Here is a 20,399-nt window from a genome sequence, read left to right on the forward strand (position 1 = left end):
TCTCTAGATTAAGGCAATGGTGACACTATTGCTTGGGGCACGCTTACTGAATCGACGGACGAACAGCTCACAATCATCTGGTAGGCTTGAACCATTTTCTGTACCAACCCCGTATGCACAAAACTAATGCTAAACAATAAACGTGTTTTTTTCCAACCTCAACACCATTGCTACCGCAACATGTAATGGCGAAGAGGCCACACTTCACCTTCTATTAATGTGCATGGAGTCGAACGGCATATCTTATAGCGCATGCATTGAAGGAGGATGTATAAGTTCAGCACGGTTTTTTTCTTTTGTTGTACAACCAAAAATATTGCTATGAGTACAATCAGACATCAATCACAGGTTCCTTAAAACAATTTATTAGAAATATACATGCCAGCATTTAAAAAACGGATCATTGACTAATGTCCATTTATTTATAATATTTCGTGGACTATGATCGTGACTGCTGATCATTCGTTTGTAAAAGCACGGCTGTAAATCTTTCTTTGTACCATACATTCCTATTTGAGCTAATTTTGCTTACTCCAGCTTTTTCAGCGACAATTCCTGTTATGTACACATCTTCGAGATATAAATAAGGTGTATCAAGTGAGGTCTCGAAAAGGAATCTAGCAGCATCTACAGTAAAGATATAGCTTGGTCCTAATTCAAAATCTGGAAAAAAGTGTTTATTGTATTCCTCATAAGTTAGATACCATTTACTACTTGGGTTTCTATGTGGAGCCTATTAACCATTAAAATACCCATTATCGTCTTGGATACATTACTTTTCTTCAAAGTCTCCATTAAAAGGTTACATTAATTTATTTATTATATATAATATATATATATATATATATATAGTATATATATTATATATATATATATAGTATATATATTATATATATATATAGTATATATATTATATATATATATAGTATATATATTATATATATATATATATATATATATATATAGTATATATAATATATATATATATATAGTATATATATTATATATATAGTATATATAATATATATAGTATATATAATATATATATATTATATATATATATATAGTATATATATTATATATATATATAGTATATATATTATATATATATATAGTATATATATTATATATATATATATATAGTATATATAATATATATATATATATATATATATATAGTATATATAATATATATATATATATAGTATATATATTATATATATAGTATATATAATATATATAGTATATATAATATATATATATTATATATATATATATAGTATATATATTATATATATATATATAGTATATATATAGTATATATAGTATATATAATATATATATATATATACTGTATATATATTATATATATATATATATAGTATATATAATATATATATATATATAGTATATATAATATATATATATATAGTATATATAATATATATATATATAGTATATATAATATATATATATATAGTATATATAATATATATATATATAGTATATATAATATATATATATATATAGTATATATAATATATATATAGTATATATATAATATATACAGGGTGTTCGGGATAAATTTGACATATTTATAATTAATTATATTTTTCCGTAAGTTACATGTATTAACACACACTTCTCTTCATTTAAAAGTTTGGACCCTTCTTCATTCATATACAAGATGTCAGAAAGGATGGATAGCTGGAACCCACCTGAATCATGGAAGAGAATAACTTGTATCATGATGATTCGTGCCCGCCATCAAAATAAGGATATTACGACTGCTGCCCAATGCTCCCTGAATACAGTAAAAACAATCAGGCATGAACTAGAGACTTGCAATGGTGACTACGAGGATGTAGCAAGAAGAAAGATCCCTAGCAGACGATCTGATTGCGTTCGTACAGCAGAATTCCTCGCAAATCTGCAGGAACAGGTGTTGAAGAACCCTGGCATTGGAATTCGGGCTTTGTTCGTGGAGTTGCTAACTGTAGTCAAGCCCTGGATAACAAGGGTAGCCAATGGTAGGCCGTATGTATGGCAGCAGGATTCGGCCCCTTGCCACACCTCTGGGAAAAGTCAAAAATGGTTGTCTGAAAATTTCTACGACTTCACCAGTCCAAATGTTTGGCCTCCAAACTCCCCAGACCTTAACCCCATGGATTATTTTGTATGGGGCGCAGTTGAAAAAGACACCAATCGCACTTCCAGTAATACAAAAGCCCAGTTAATGGATAAAATTAAAACAGTTTTTGCGGCCCTTCCCAGGGAGACTGTAGCATCAGCTTGTTCGAGGTTCCGAAGCAGAATTGAAGCTGTGATCGATGCTAATGGTGGTTATTTTGAGTAAATCTTGTTGATAGTATTGTAATTAACTCTGCCTGTAATGTTTTTTTGTCAATTCTTTAAATTTAATAGATACAAAGAAGATTTTCTTTTTCCTTACGAAACTGTCAAATTTATCCCGAACACCCTGTATATATATATATAAGTGTGTGTGTATATATAATATATATATATATACACACACACACACAGTTAACCTTGAACAACGAGTGGACTAGGGACGCCAAACCTCCATGCTGTTCAAATATCAGCGTGAAACATTTGACTCCCAAAAACTTAACTCCTAATAGCCTGCTGTTGACAGGAAGCCTTACCGATAACATGAACAGTCCATTAACACATATTTTTATGATACTTATTTATATATTATATACTATATTCTTACAGTAAAGTAAGAATATAGTATATAATATATATACTACGTCTCCTAATTACGTCTCCTTCTGTTTTCTCTTTTGATCTTGCACAGCATGCACGCTTTTCTCGTATTTTTGTTATGACATTACATTAGGGATATAAGCAACAGGTTTTAATAATGGAAGATTGGATACAACATCAGGCTACAACAACAAAAGGAAACTATGGCACATGCGATAGTTTCCTAATGCAACAGCGGTATTTTCTTCCCCGATTAGCGTGCGATAGTTTCCTTTCGCCATAATTATTTCATGTACTCAATATAAAATTCTCCAGGTATATTTTAATATCAGCGATGTAGTTGGGTACGTACGCCTGGCAGATTCCTGGTGTTATTCCTAAATTGAACAACTAATTTCACCGTCAACACAGTCACGCATGGTTAGGATTGACTGCCATGCTAATATTCCGACAGTAATGAAACTGCACTGTTCGTACAGAATATCCTTTCGTTCAATTATTTTTATAAACATTGTTTATTCATTTCTAATTAAACTATCCTTAGGAAACAAGTAGGGTAAAGATATTTAAATCACTTCGCAATATACATTAACTTATACACACGTAGAACGTATCATCATTTTGTGCAGACCTCTTCGGAATAACTAAGATTCATCATTGAAAGGAAATAAAATAAACGTAGGTTAACCTGTGGAAAGACTTGAACGTTAGTTGAAATGGTACCACTTCTCCTGTTAGAATTCTGAGTAGCGGAAGTTTACGAAAACAGCATGCCAGAAAGCGGAGCTCTTGCCGTAAAACGCATCTAAAAACGTAGTGGAGAGAAATCATCTTACTCTTACAACGGTAAATCTTCCATGACGTCACACGTAGGGGAAAAAGACATCGCCAGGTTAGAAAGGAGAAGATCTTCTGAGCAGTGATTTGCATTTTGTGGCGTTTCTCATATGAATGCTGTAGACCAGGGTTTCCCAAACTTTTTCTACGACGGAACACTTCACAAATCCTGAAATTTTCACCGAACACCTTGGTTACTTTGTAATATATTAATTAATAATTAATTGTTAATTTAGCTGATTTTTTATTATTAATTAATAATTAATTAAACATCAATTAAAAATAAACATTATTTAATTAATTTGTGCTGGTTTTCATTGGCATATCCCATTCTGATCACCAAATATATTTATTATTTAAATTAAGGGAATATTAAATCCCACATTGTTTTAAAACCAAATAAGAAACTCAAAGATTGGAATCAGAAAGTTTCATGCCGAATATAGTATAGTAAACTATAAAAGTATCGGCGACTACTAGCGTGAGCTAATGCACGTTGTACATACTTCGGTTTTAAAACAATGTGGGATTTAATATCCCCTTAATTTAAATAATGTTCATATCGCCGAAATGAAGCTATTGGCTCTTTATATTTAAATATATTTATAATATTATAAGTACTTACGAGTGAATGCAGACTTTTTCTCCTGTGTGCTGGTAGTTTCCCCCTCCTTTTGTACATCCTGGAGATCGCTCTGTAGGCTTGAGATGGATGAATCACTATTTGTTGCGTCACAAACACCTTCAATACGAGAGATTTCTTACCACCAAAAATAAACAAAGTCCCTTGTCTCTTATTCATATTAGAATTTAAAAAATCTATATTCCTATTACTTTTAAAAAAATCACGGCATTCCAGTTTCAGAACAAGCACTTACACACTGCAATACGAACTTCCGAAGGAAGTATTCAGTATTACTAGATTGGAGAACAGGATGCAGACTACCTTGATCTTCAATTTCAGCGGAAAAATTTTCTTTATATTTCCTTGCTGATTGGTCACTAGCATTTGCAACAGATGTTATTTCTTTCAGTTTTGAGAACAGAGGAAACGCCGCCCATTGCTGTAATCGACTTGCAGGCAATTTTTATGATCGGTTATAAACAGGCGTATTCTCCTCCTCGATTGTTGAAAGATTTCGATGTGTGAAAATGAAAGATAATTCATGAAAATTTCCATGTTTAAAAATATGCCGCTTGGTCACTGACATTTATGCACAAATGTCATTTTCTTCAGTTTTGAGAACAGAGGATACGCCGCCCATTGTTATAATCCTCTTTCAGGCAATTTTTATGACCGGGCATAAACAATGGTATTCCCTTTCCCAAATGTAAAAAGGTTTCGATGTGTGAAAACTAACGATACACAAATGATATTAAGCGTTCTGGGTCTAAGCTTTTAGACATATTCACGAATATTATTCTCCTCAGAATATTTTTAAAATAAAATATTTATTCATGAAAAATGCTTAGAAAACTAAAATGACAAATTCCAGGAGAAATTCTCGTGGAACATTTATTCACCTTCCAAGGAACACAGTTTGGGAAACCCTGCTGTAGACAACGCCATTAGGTTCGAGTGGGTGCGTGACAGCATCGGATCCTCTCGGTGAGTTAGAGATCCTGCCTCTCCCCATCTCTCTAACTCAACGAGTAACGAGTTAGAGATGGAGAGAGGTAGGAGCGAAGAAAGACGTCCTCCTTCCACGACATGTTTCGTCTCTCTTCTCGCCGACAGAAAGGTAGGGAAACGTCTACCGTTCTGGACGGAGGTGACTTCGGCCTTTTGTCGAGATATGCTGCGAGAACGCGAAGTAAAGTGTTGGGGATACCGTTGGAAGAGGCTACTGCTGCCTATTGCCGAGTGGATTCTGGAACGCAAAGTGAAGTGAAGTGAAGTGTTGGGGGCTAGGGTCGAAGGATGTAACTGAAGTATTTGGCGCTATTGCACTAGAACGCTTATTCAACGCTCGCAGGACGAAGACGCCTTACTCTTATAACGGGACACTAGCCATGCGCAGAATTCGTGCCACCTCGGACGTGAGCGTCCCGCGTATGGGAAAAAGGACGTCGTCGCCAGGTTAGAAAGGAGCAGATCTCCGGGGCAGGGATTTGCATTTCGCGACGTTTCCCTTACGAATGCTGTACACGACGCAATGAGGTTCGAGTGGGTACTTGGCAGCATACGATCGTCTCGTTGATTTAGAGATGGGGAGAGGCAGGAGCGAATGAAAGACGTCCTTCTTCCACCACCTATTTCGCCTCTCCTCGCACCGACCGAAAGGAAGGGAAACGTGTCCCTTTCTGGCCGGAGATGACAGCGGCGTTTTTGTTGAGCATATGCTAAAACGCCAAGTGTAGCGTTGGGGGTTAGAGAGAGAGGGAGGTGACTACGGCCATATGTTGCTACTAGATTAAATCCATTATTTTTGGCTTCTCCATGGAGTCCAGAGAATCATCGTGAGACACTAAAATCAACCATCATAAGATTCCTATTATACTTAACCTTGAATTGATTCACGGTCTGGGAACTCTCAACCAATTTTAGTAATCCATTCCACTCACTACTCTCAAAGTCAAAAAAATAAAAAAAAATAGTCCGCATATCCCTGCTCACCACAATGTACAACTTCCTTAGACAGTCATGTATTGAAATACATCGCATCAAGTTTATAAAACACTTAATATCTTAAGCGATCATTATTTCGCCAGTTTCCGTCTATTAACAAAACTTTAACAGAAACCTTCAATCTATCCTGATAATCAATATTCCTAAGACCATCTTGATCACTCATCTCTGAATTTTCTCAACAACTTGGTCCTAAGAAATTCAGATGAACAAATCTGAGCAATTTTATGACCGAACATGACTTACAAAGAGAACTTCCTTACCTTTTTACTTGTTACATTGTATTTAACATTACTTAAGTACATGTATTAACATGTATTTAAGTAATCTGCCGAGCTATTTTAGCAAGTTTTGTAATATACCCTTATTCAATGCTAGCAGGAGGAAGTCGCCTTACTGTTCTAACGAAGAACGGCTTGTGTTCCTTATAATGAAGCACAAGCCGTGCTCCGAATGCATGCCACCTCGGACGCGGGCGTCCCACGTAGGGACAAAAATACGTCGTCGCCAGGTCAGAAAGGAGCAAATCTTCTGGGCCGGGATTTGCACCTCGCGACGTTTCCCCTACGAATGCTGTGGGCGAAGCCAGAAGGTTCGAGTGGGTGCATTGCAACATGAGCTCATCTCTCTAACAGATAAGCTTAGGTGTTGATGGTTATTCATGACTTATTTTTCACGGTATTAACAACACCACAAACACTTTTATCAACAAAGATGTTTTATTAATGCTAATATTTCGCTGATTTTCAACTCAGCATCATCAGAGCACAACACACATGTAAACGCGACAGTGAGTGAGTGAAACAATATAATTGCAAAAGACAAAGGATCTAAAGTCCTATTTTTGGCGCCATCTAACGAAAAAAAAAAAAACAGCAGTTATCCAGGAGTTTTTCTTAGGATAACCGTCTCCCAAATTTTGGGCAAATTAATGCAACCATATTTGTTAAGGTTGGGAGAATTCTTCAAAGCCATTGCTGACTCAAAAAATAATCTTTCAGATCTATAACGACTCCTAAATAGCACATTCGTTTTCCTCCATCTAATCCTGTGTGAAGGAGTGTCCAAAGCGTGGTCTGCCAGTCCCGACTACCATAGTAATAGTAGCGAATGTATCTTTCATGTTCTTCCAGGCGGATGTTCACTGATCTTCCTGTTTGCCCATAATAGGCCAAGTCACAGTCACATGGAACTTCATACACTCCTGGGTGTGCTAAAGGGTGAAGTTTATCCTTTGGCGAGCGGATCAGAGTTGCCAGCTTGACATGAGGTTTGAAGGTGGTGCGAAGGCCATGTTTCAACAATAGTTTGGCTATCTTTTCCGATGTACCTCTGATATAGGGAATAGAAATTGTCATGTTGTATTCTTGTGTATTAGGGGAGGGCAGAGTAATGGGCCTATGTAGTATTTTATCTATTTTGTAGGGATTGTAGCCGTTGGCTAAGAACGTATGGCGCAGGTACTGGAGTTCAGTGGTCAGAGCTGTATCGTTAGAACAAATGGCTCTGGCTCTGTGTGTAAATGTTTTAAAATGCCGTACTGTTGGACTGGATGATGATGTGATTGTTTATGTAGGTATCTTCCTGTGTGTGTGTGTAGGCTTTCTGTAAATAGAAAAAGATAGTGATCCATCTGAAAGGTGGGTGACTAATGTGTCAAGAAATGGTAAACAGTTATTTGATTCTTTTTCTACTGTGAAGTGAATTTTGGGATGTTGGCTCTTTAGGTAGGTGACAAAAGCATCCAAAGTGTCTTGTCCATGGGGCCAGATGGCAAACACATCATCTACATAGCGCAACCACACTTGTGGCGTGTATGTAGCTGTGTGTAAGTACTTTGTTTTCAAAGGGTTCCATGTAAAAATTTGCTAACGGGGGAAGGAGGGGGGAACCCATCGCAGTACCATTAATCTGTTTGTAGAATTCCCCCCCCCCATGTAAAGTAACCTGCATTCATGGTAAATTGAAATAATTCAAAAATATCTGGGGGAAATTTAGACTTGATTAAATCAAGAGTGTCTATAAGTGGTACATTGGTAAATAAGGAGGTGACATCGAAACTAACCATTATGTCTGAATTTTTTAGGATTAGATTTTTAACCAGTGTTTTGAAATGGATTGAATTTTTTACAAAAGTATGGGAGTTGCCAGTAAGAGGGGCAAGCGACTTAGCTAAATGCCGAGCCAGTTTATATGTGGGACTATCTATGCTATCAACTATGGGGCGTAGGGGAATATTAGTTTTGTGGATTTTTGGTAATCCATAAATTTCTGAAAAAAGTGACATCATGGCCCAAAGAAATCATCAGGAAAATAAAACCAATTCATGTTAAAACACCACGTATTTATGGATTACCAAAAATCCACAAAACTAATATTCCCCTACTCCCCATAGTTGATAGCATAGGTAGTCCCACATATAAACTGGCCCGGCATTTAGCTAAGTCGCTTGCCCCTCTTACTGGCAACTCCCCTACTTTTGTAAAAAATTCAATCCATTTCAAAACACTGGTTAAAAATCTAATCCTAAAAATTCAGACATAATGGTTAGTTTCGATGTCACCTCCTTATTTACCAATGTACCACTTATAGACACTCTTGATTTAATCAAGTCTAAATTTCCCCCAGATATTTTTGAATTATTTCAATTTACTATGAATGCAGGTTACTTTACATGGGGGGGAGGAATTCTACAAACAGATTAATGGTACTGCGATGGGGTCCCCCCTCTCTCCCCCGTTAGCAAATTTTTACATGGAACACTTTGAAAACAAAGTACTTACACACAGCTACATACACGCCACAAGTGTGGTTGCGCTATGTAGATGATGTGTTTGCCATCTGGCCCCATGGACAAGACACTTTGGATGCTTTTGTCACCTACCTAAAGAGCCAACATCCCAAAATTCACTTCACAGTAGAAAAAGAATCAAATAACTGTTTACCATTTCTTGACACATTAGTCACCCACCTTTCAGATGGATCACTATCTTTTTCTATTTACAGAAAGCCTACACACACACAGGAAGATACCTACATAAACAATCACATCATCATCCAGTCCAACAGTACGGCATTTTAAAAACATTTACACACAGAGCCAGAGCCATTTGTTCTAACGATACAGCTCTGACCACTGAACTCCAGTACCTGCGCCATACGTTCTTAGCCAACGGCTACAATCCCTACAAAATAGATAAAATACTACATAGGCCCATTATTCTGCCCTCCCCTAATACACAAGAATACAACATGACAATTTCTATTCCCTATATCAGAGGTACATCGGAAAAGATAGCCAAAGTATTGTTGAAACATGGCCTTCGCACCACCTTCAAACCTCATGTCAAGCTGGCAACTCTGATCCGCTCGCCAAAGGATAAACTTCACCCTTTAGCACACCCAGGAGTGTATGAAGTTCCATGTGACTGTGACTTGGCCTATTATGGGCAAACAGGAAGATCAGTGAACATCCGCCTGGAAGAACATGAAAGATACATTCGCTACTATTACTATGGTAGTCGGGACTGGCAGACCACGCTTTGGACACTCCTTCACACAGGATTAGATGGAGGAAAACGAATGTGCTATTTAGGAGTCGTTATAGATCTGAAAGATTATTTTTTGAGTCAGCAATGGCTTTGAAGAATTCTCCCAACCTTAACAAATATGGTTGCATTAATTTGCCCAAAATTTGGGAGACGGTTATCCTAAGAAAAACTCCTGGATAACTGCTGTTTTTTTTTTTTTTCGTTAGATGGCGCCAAAAATAGGACTTTAGATCCTTTGTCTTTTGCAATTATATTGTTTCACTCACTCACTGTCGCGTTTACATGTGTGTTGTGCTCTGATGATGCTGAGTTGATAATCAGCGAAATATGAGCGTTAATTAAACGTCTTTGTTGATAAAAGTGTTTGTGGTGTTGTTAATACCGTGAAAAATAAGTCATGAATGAGATCATCTCGTTGACTTAGAGATGGGGAGAGGCAGTAGCGAAGGAAAGACGTCCGTCTTCCACGACTTATTTCGCCTCTCCTCTCACCGTCCGAAAGAAACAGAAAAGTGTCCCTTTCTGGCCGGAGTCGTGCGTCTGCGGCCTTTTGCTGAGCACATTCTAGTACGAAGTGAAGTGTTGGTGCTAGAATGGAAGGGGTAGCTGTTTCATTTGGCGATATTGCCCTAGAACTCTCATTCACTGCTTGCAGGACGAAGTTGCCTTACTCTTACAACGGGACACTAGCCGTGCTCCTAATGCGTACAACCTCGGACGTGAGTGTCCTACGTAGGGAAAAGAGATCGTCGCCAGGTTAGAAAGGAGCAGATCTTCTGGGCAGCGATCTGCACCTCGCGACGTTTTCCCTGAGAATACTGTAAACGACGCTAAGAGGTTCGATTGGGCGCGTGGCAGCATGAGGTCGTCTCGTTGAGCTAGAGATAGGGAAAGACAGGTGCGAAAGAATGACGTCCTTCCTCCACGACATTTATGGTCTCTCGTCTCACCGACCAAAAGGAAGGGAAGCGTGTCCCTTTCTGGCCGGAGATGACTGCGGCCTTTTGCTGGCACATGTTAGAATGCGTAATCTGGTGTTGCAGCTAGAGTCGAAGGAGAACACAACGGCCTTTTGGCCTGAGTTTGATTCCACAGGTTCTTGAGATAATAAGTGTTAACATTTCAGCGATCACCGGAGCAGATTACATATATTTCAAAACATTCCTGCCTATTTAACAGAAATATTTTACTTGGCTTCTCTCTGTTCCAAAACCCGAATACCTAACAATTACAATGGAGATGTTAATTAATTCATGCTTCTGAATCCACAAGATAACCATTGTTTTTTTTTTTCTTTTAAAATAAAAGGAATTCTATCTTCTGTTCCTATCCGTTCAATGTTTTACTTATCTCGTATATATACGTAATCTCTAATGTTCTCCTGTTCATATCTACGTATAGCATATTGTATTGTGTTATTTACACATACGTGAATGAAGTTAATGACAGTCAGACATCGCAGATATTTATGGCAATATCGTGCTTTACACATTTTTACACTGCAATAGATATTCTTTTCATTGATGCCTTTTCATGTATTCAGTATAAACACTTAAACAGCTATTAATTGCAACGAGGTACGATGCAAAGGAGATCTTCCTAATTCCTGTTCCCTTTAAAGATACTTTTCCACTGACCTGACCTACTACAATGAGGCAACTTTCGGCCTAACGCACACGTTAATCATCCATCAATAGCGAAACTAATTATTGCTGCATTGTTTTTTTCTAGTTTAAAATTTTAATAAATTTTATCGACATGACGATATTTTATACATATTTTTGTTATACATTTAATTATCTGTATAATTACCATTATTTTAAAACAACTCATGTGAGTTAAACTCTTTACTAGGCGCCTTAACAGAAATATTCTAAACATGCATTTAAAAATAATATTAGGCAAACCTTGAAACATAGTAATAGCAAATGCATTATTTTTATTGCACGCTAAAACCTTAACATACTGATCTTCTTTGAATCTGGTCGTCAATAATCCTATAATTGGTCAGTGACTTGGATTCAGAGATGCACGTTTTGCTTTTTAAGCTATCATTTCCATCAAATGATTCCACCTGCTCATGGGATGAGATTTCATTTCCCTAGCACCACAGCTAGAATATTTTAATATCAGATAAATTGGTAAGCCCTTTGATAAGATGCACGAGAACAATATTTTTATGCGCGGTCAGGCATTTTGATTACTAAACATTTCTTGATTAGGCATTCGTTCTTAATTCTTAGATTTATTGAACTTTTTGTAATTGGAAAGGTAACAACTTTGTGCTTCCGTTCGAGATTGCCTTCTAATGGTTACCTAAGAGAAATGAGACGTGTTATTGTAATATTTTTGATAGTAATATTTTATCCTATTTCATTATCGAATCGTCCGCGCGGTTAGCCTAGTGTCTATGAGCTTCGCAACCGTATGCCTGAGGAAGGAGTGTCCTGGGTTCGATTCCAGTCGCCGACGTGAGGAGCTAAATGATTTTTCTTAGCCAAGTTAGCCGGTCTTGGGCGTGGACAGCAGGGTTTTTCCCCAGTTTATCTGGGGTTTTTCCTCCCGCAAGCAGGCAAACCGGCCCCATGAACACACGGATCTGCAGCCATAAATACTTAACCCCCCATAAGGGGGCTCAACCCCCCCCAATAGGGACGGTGGAGAAAAAGGAAGAAACTCCATATGAATAAATAAATAAATTATCGAATCGATTTATGATATAGTAGGCGTTTTGATAACAAGCTTGTAAGTTACAGGTGATATTTCATACTCCTAATCATGATGTTTTTTTCTTAACTAATTTGAAGCTAATCTAATCCTTTCAGATTTACTATGCTTTCTTTTACTACAAAAGAGGCGATAAGCCTCTATAACAGTCTTATCTGCATCAAAACTAAGAAATCACTTTATCTCTGATACTGCTGTACACGCAGTATCACTTAAATTTTTTTCCTCGTCTTAGTGTTTAATAAAATATTTATCTAAAATTAATCTGAGATTTGTTTCGATTAATTTTGATGATCTCATTTAATTGTTTGTTTTGTTCTTTCTGCAACCGCTCATGGAATGAGAGAAGAAACGATCGACTAAACGAAGACAACACTCGGCATGTCATTTTATACTACTCAAGGAAAGCATTGCAGGTAATTAGATCTTTTTTTTGATGTGTGAATAAAATTTTTAAAATTTCTTGTATTTTATTCAAAAAGATTCATTCCTTCAACATATACTGTATATAATTATTCCCTTATGATTTGAGTAATCAGCCTTTCCACGATCGTTTCAACTTCCCGTGCATCATCCCAATTTGTTTTCTTAAATATTATAATGCTAGTAGCACTTTAGTGCTGTTTGACTTTCACTCTGGTTAAATCAAACAGATGCTCACATGTATATACAGAATATATGCGGAAATGTCATTTTTCAATATTTCTGCCAGTGTTTTGATAAAAGCATTTTGCGAATATGAAATTAGAGCCCATAATCGAAATCACGTTCTGTATCTTTGAAATACAATGACATATTTTGATCTTTATATTCTTTGTTCCTGATTGAATTTATGGATTTATAATTTGATCGGCTTTTTACAGGTAGTCGCCATTCATTCAAATATTCTGTTCCCATTCTGCATTTTTGTTCATTTTTACTTAGGATAAAATATTTAATGTGGTAAACTAGCACATTGAATATTTGAACTCTTCAATTATTTTCACCACCTGAAATAAGCAGCACTCTCGTTTCATTCTTCTTGGTTACTCATTATTTTTGCAGCAACTATGACTGCCTTTAGATAAATATGCATAAAAAATAAATCAATGATTTGCATAATACATCAGATTGATATCGAAGATCTTGCATGTTAAATATTTGCATGAAGAGATTGTATGTTTGCATTTTATTTTCTGCCACCAGCAGCTGACCAAGATGTTATTTCGACTTTTATTGTAAATCAGTTCAAATTTTTAAAATTGCGTAAACTGTGGTCACTTATTTTATTACAATTTTTTTCATTACAAATGACACCTTCATAGTACGTAGTGTTTGTTTCTTGTGCTTTTGGATATATTTGAAATGAAACCCACTCAAAAACTTTCTTTTTCAGTAACAAAACTTATTCCGTCTCAGATTAAGGAAGTTCGATTACATAACGTTTTCTACTTCAAACTTCATGGAGCGTACTTTCCAAGCATTGAAGAGATAGATTCAAGATCTGCTATGAAAGAGAGAGTCTTCTGTGCCTTTTTTCAATTAATTCTGATATAAGGCAGTGTTTGTCTATTTTGTAAGGTTTTTCTCGCGGATATCAAATCTGGGTTTTTCATCCTTCAAAATAGGGAAAATTCTGAGGATATCAGAAAAATGCATAAACTAGGTGTTTACGTTGCGTTTACGTTATTCAATGGTATCTTTACTTAAGTAAGTACATCACATGAGCTGTGGTGCCTGTGTTTTCCGTCGCTATTAGTCTATGTTCATTTTATGAATGTATAATCTGTTTCTGGGAATAAAACTATATCCAATATATTTCAGAATTCTTCCCAACCTTCAATTCATGGGCTGGTATGTAACACTTCTCTCAAATCTTTTGCCTTTTGGGATTGCCATCAAAATATATAATTTGAGTAATTATAGGGTAACAAATAAGTCGGAACATTAATGTCACAACACCAGTTATGGCAGTGTTTCTCAATCGTCAGATATCCAAGTACCCCTTCTTAAATTTTTATTATTACCAAGTATCCCCTTATCAAATAATAAATAAATAAAGTATGTTTCATTTTAAATGTTATTTTATTTGAATTTTTATGTTCATGTAAACAAAAAGTGATTTCTTTTTAGTGGAACAAAATTTAGAATAGGTTCCTCTTCATTTCCAGTTCATGAAAATCCACATTTCAAGTAATTCATATCATACTTACGAAGATTTTTCATCTTCTTCCTAGTTGGTTCTCTAGAGATGTCAGACGATACACCCTTATCAATTTCATTCGATCCAGATGCAAAAGCAACGTTTTCTTGTTGCTTACAGCTGCTTGTATATGCTATATTGCTCTCTTTTGTGGGTTTTATAAATCCAATCTTTAACCAATGATCCATACTTAAGAATTTGAAAGCTAAAAACTTTAACGTATTTCCTCGAATATAACTCGCACTTTTTTCCCAAAATTAAAGCTAAAAAAATCGTGGTGCCAGATATATGCGGGGATTTTCTGAAACTAAAGTTTTCAGAAAAGAACTGAAAATGGTGTGACTTACCAAGAAGCTCCTACTCGCTATCGTTACTCGTGGCATCGAGAACAGTGTCCTTGTGTGCATCGTCAGTCATCTACCCAAATAGCTTCATCTTCTTTCCCATTATTTTAAGCAAACATTACAAGCAATTTACAAGACTTGAGGTACGTAGAGCAATTATGAAGTAGTGCATATGATTGGTGTGGTATTAACAAAAGATCGCGCGAACCAAAGACAAATTAGCATTTCAACAGTTGAGTTGAAATGTTAATTCTTTTCAACGGAATTCCATAATATCTGAAACACATTCACTATATATTTCCTAGTTTTGACACGTTCAGGACGGGGTGGTGTCAAGCAAAACCATATGTTGCACCGGAAACATATAGTTTTGCTTGAGTCTATACAGTAGTTTCTATTGGAAGGGAGATGTCATTCATTAGTTAGTGCCATGTTTATCCTAGTTTTCTGTAATTGCACTATTTATTGAGAAATATAATGATTCCATATGTTAATGATGCATAGCCGAAAATTGCCACGTATCCCCCTGAAGACTTTTCGCATATCCCCAGGGGTACGTGTACCACACTTTGAGAAACACTGAGTTATGGGATACGAAAACAAATAGTTGTGCTTTGAATGTTGGTTTTGGTGTTCCGTTCCCGTAGAGAATTTGACCTCGGGGAAATAGCTTTACAGGACTAAAGATTAGATTTTAAAAAGAATCCGAGTGCGTGCGTTGCTGTAGACGGAGGGTGCAACTAAAGTTTTCAAAATAATTACAACATAAATCAAGGGTAGCATTCTAATTGAATAGTAATTGATGTGATCGATGTCGGATCTTTTGTTCGGAAAACCTGTGCTTAGATTCTAGAAAACTTGGACTCGTGTATTAGCGGATTAAAATGTATAGTAATATAGAACTTATTATATTCGCAGATTTTACAGCAGAAATTCAATAAAAATTACGAAAATATTTAATTTGAGTGAGTTCCCCGCACATAGTTTGCGTAACATGTTCAAACTTAAATTAATTTATCTGAAAACTGAACAGATTCATTAATACTTAATTGAAGGATGCCGCAATACTAACGACGACGGTCGCCCGTCAGAGGTAGCGGTGATTCCATTGTGTAATTATCAGATAATCTGGACTATCGTTGCGTGACAGTTGCGACACAAGCGTCATAACCTCCCTCCCAACTGCCCTCAAGTTTTGTAGGATGTTTCCACGAGGATGAAATACCTTTTAGGAAATGTTCATTTAACATCTTCCATATCCGCCTCAGTGATTGCCATTCACTACAACCAGTATAACTAGTTAACGATCCTTCATATCGCCGCGGAAAACTTCGCCTTCCGAATGAGGTTGGATGAACAGATTACTGTATACATAAGAAACCTGAAAGTTATATCCCTCTCAAAACAAATATTGCCATACACATCTTCACTCTACATGCCTTTTGTATTTCTATGAAAATTCATCGAACGACAATTCGTCGAAAATGCAATTCACCGAAAATTTAAACTAAAATTTCATTAAATTGATCCAGCCAAAGCGGAATTGTTAATAGCATTTGAAACTTTCTTTTTCGAACAATTTTATGATAAAAGTGATCCATTTAGAAAAAACCTGAACCGTGCAGACAGCTTCTTGTACCGACAACTTCTAATTCCTCTAAGTCAGTTATTGTAAGACATAATTTGGACACGTTATTTCTTTTGCCCCGAATATAGCTGAACTCAAATCTGGAAAGGTTCGATATTTTCTTGCAAAAGTTTCAAATAGCGAATTTGATTCAGATTCGCTATTTGAAACTTTAATTCATCCCATAATAATTGCTGTATTGAAGTCGCATATTACTACTACTAATAATAATAATGGAGCCTGCGTAGGCTGGACTATTCCTCCTCTGGACTATTCCGGAAAACAGGCAAATCAGTCCCATGAGACAGTTATTATGAAATATATTTTTCTATGAATGATTGTTTCGACGAATTGTTCATTCGATGAACAACTATGGATACCACCTTTTTTATAATTGACTTTTCGGCGAAACGTGATTTTTAGATAAATTGCCTTCCGGTAAATTGTGGTTGGTTAAATTGTTTTCGGAGAACTCTCAGGATACGCTATTCATCTATATGCACGACATTAACCAGCTACCTCTCATAGTCAAGATGTTGCAATATGCAGGTAATACAGCAATAATATCCATCTATAATGCAAGCATAGCCCAAACAAATATGCAGCATGATATAAATCTCCTCACTGACTGGCTCACTAAACCTCCATTCGCCTAAACTCTGAGGCAAAACTAATTATATTCAGAAATCCACCGAGTCAACCAGTTGATTTATTGATATATAACTATCCAACATAAACTCATATCACGGATAAAGATTCCTCACACAAAACAGTAAAACCCCACCATCACTAAGGTTGAAACAATGCGATACCTTGGAATATATTTTCATGCAAATATGAACTGGAATAACACATAAGCCATCTACAAAACAAACTCCGAACAACAACTAGCAAACTCTACAAATTAAAAGACATAGTTCCCACATGTCTAAAAACACTAATATACAAAGCACTATTCCAAATTATACTTCTCCTTCTGCGCATTTATCCCGCTTCTAATACAGGGTTCGCGCGTTACAATTGATGCGACGTTTTGCTAGTACAATCCCCAACGGGCATTCTGCTAGGGGAGGTGTATTTTTTGACTGTAGCAGCGTGTGTTCACGGGCTGGTTTGCTTTTTCTGAGGGACGAAAAACCCGAGTTTCGGGGGGGAGGGGAGGGAATCCTCTACATCCGTATGAGGCTAGCTCACCTTTATTCGAAAGAGACCGGATAAAGATTCCTCACAGCATGGACGGTAATTTATCCCAGGTCTTTTCAGCCAAGCTTCGTCTGTACCGACTGAGCTTCGCAGACTCTAACTATGACAAATTATATTGAGATACGCTATAACATCATATGCGGTATGTGAACCCTATAAATTAATGTCATTACAGCACTAAATGAAGAAAAACTGATATTTTGGGAACAACAGATAATACCAGCTTTATATACATTGCAATGTCAGAACGCAAAATACTGACAGCAAAACACTTATGTCACTATGCAGTTATGCTAAAATGGTATTTTGATGCCAACTGCAGGACAGCTAGAAATACATACTGTATAAAGAGACTTCAGACAACTAATTACTTATCACATATAATAATCAATACGAAAAGGTCACTCGAAGCTTCTACATTCCAGATATGCTAAATAAACTACGTTTTGAATTATATATTAAATAATAAATGTTGAAACAAATATGTTAGCAGGAACCTTCCAAACTACTATAACCTGAAAGGAGCCTTAAGGACATATTATGAACGAGAAATATGCACCCTTACAAACGTAAGGAAACCTATCAAAACCTATTTAAAAAAATGTTATCAGTACGTATAACCACCTGCATGCAGATTAGTGTTCAAGTGTACGTTGTAAATATGTGTGAATAAAGTTTGATTAAAAAAAGCATTATTATAGAATATTGTCTAAAAAGCATTATTATAGAATAGATAAGTTATTACTTGATGTAAATTCTACATAGCTATCATCACTTTTATTACTGAATGTTACCAGCATACTGTGAAGCAAGTAATTCCTTTGAATGATGGAATTGTAATAAGTAGAAACCTCTCATAGTGTTAACTACAAATTCAACTCATTCTTTTAAGAATATATAAAACAGTTCATTCAGAATCATGAGAAGCGGTTAATGCGCAAAAAATCTGGAAATTCAGTCATATGCCAGGAATCTACAAAGCATCCTGAATTACATTTTACTATTGAGAAAATTTTGATTGTCAGACTTGTGGTTATGTCGTGGAAATTCTATCTAGCTGTAACCTACTTTTTACTGCTCATTATTTCCAATGTACGGTGAAGCCTCTAAAGTTTGCCTTTCTTCACATGATGTAAACAGAAATTGGAGAAATATTTTGAGAAAGTTGTCTACAAATTCAGCTCCTCCTTTTGAGAATGTTCATTTCAGGGTCATGAAAAACAGTTCGCTTCTGAAATTTCATTCCCATATATTATGATTAGTATGTGGAACATGGAAATCATTTCCACAAGTTGCATCTCTTAAAACCCATATCCACGGGTTCACACTAATGAGAAACCTTTTACTTGTGAAACCTGTAAATACTTTTCATAAGTTGAACTGCTTAGAAAACACAATTTAGTGTGGACTGATCTTCTGTGTGAAGATTATTTTCACGATAAGTCTGACTTATCGTGAAAATATTCTTCACACAGAAATCAGTCCAGACTAAATAGAAGCCTCATACTTGTGGTAAATCACTTTCACAAATCGGAACTCTCACAAAACACACGAGTGCACATTTACCATTACATTTAATTAAATTCACACTGGTGGGAATCCTTTTGTCTCTAAATTTCATGGTAAATCATAATATAAAACTCAGTCTATTCAGTCATAAGCGATGAATTTCAGTAAAACATTTACTAGTTATTAAAGCATAAGATGATTAAATTGAAAAACAGAATAATCAGAGTTATGTTTACTTTAATAAGGTATAGTAAGTGAAAATGTGACTTGCGGTTACTAGTAACCAATAATTTTAAAAGAGAGACCAGAAAGACTTCATCTAATATATATATATATAAATGAAAAATTTAGAACTATGGCGCCTTGTTAAAAGAAAAACATAAAAATATCACGTGCCAAGAAACTATATAACAAATGTTTCCTTACTATTTGTCACTCATTCGTACAGCAGAAACAGTTTGTGAAACTTACGAGGGTGGTCTGAAAAGTTCTTTGTCTGCACCGTAGATGGCAACACTGTCGGCAAGATGTTCTCTACGTTGGTACGTCTGTCATAAGCATCCATGTGAAATTGCAAATCATTCTATCAAGTAGTTTGTTTTATACAGCTGTTTGAAGCAAAGGTGTCGTGCGTATCCCTTGAAATGGATAAAATTGAATATCGTGCGGTTATAAAATTCGTTGTAAAAGAAGGTTTAACGCCAAAAATAACTCATTCGAAGTTCATAAAAGTTTATGGGTACTCCTCGCCTTCGTTTTCGACAATTAAAAAATGGGCTGCCGAGTTTAAAAGTGGCAGTACCAGCCTTGAAAATGATCCACGCTAAGGACGTCCAAACATAACTTCTGCCAGGTCTAACAAGCGTAACAACACCAGAAATCATTGATCAAGTGCACGATATGGTATTAGATGACTGGCGAGTCAAAGTGCGTGAAATTTCTGAGACTACAGACATTTCAAAAGAACGTGTAGGATATATTTTGCATGAAGAATTGCAAATGAAAAAGCTATGCGCGAGATGGGCGCCGCGCTTGCTCACAGCAGATCAAACACGCACTC

General features: G+C 36.0%; 1 pseudogene; it reads right to left on the reverse strand.

Moving 5' to 3' along the window:
* Positions 1 to 439: 439 nt before the first annotated feature.
* Positions 440 to 20,399, reverse strand: part of LOC150095471 (uncharacterized) — a 36,578-nt pseudogene continuing 16,618 nt past the window's right edge.

Source organism: Typopeltis vanoorti, chromosome 20 (genome assembly GCF_054136105.1).
Source record: "Typopeltis vanoorti isolate ZY-2024b chromosome 20, IOZ_Tvanoo_1.0, whole genome shotgun sequence".
Classification (NCBI taxonomy): Eukaryota; Metazoa; Arthropoda; class Arachnida; order Uropygi; family Thelyphonidae; genus Typopeltis; species Typopeltis vanoorti.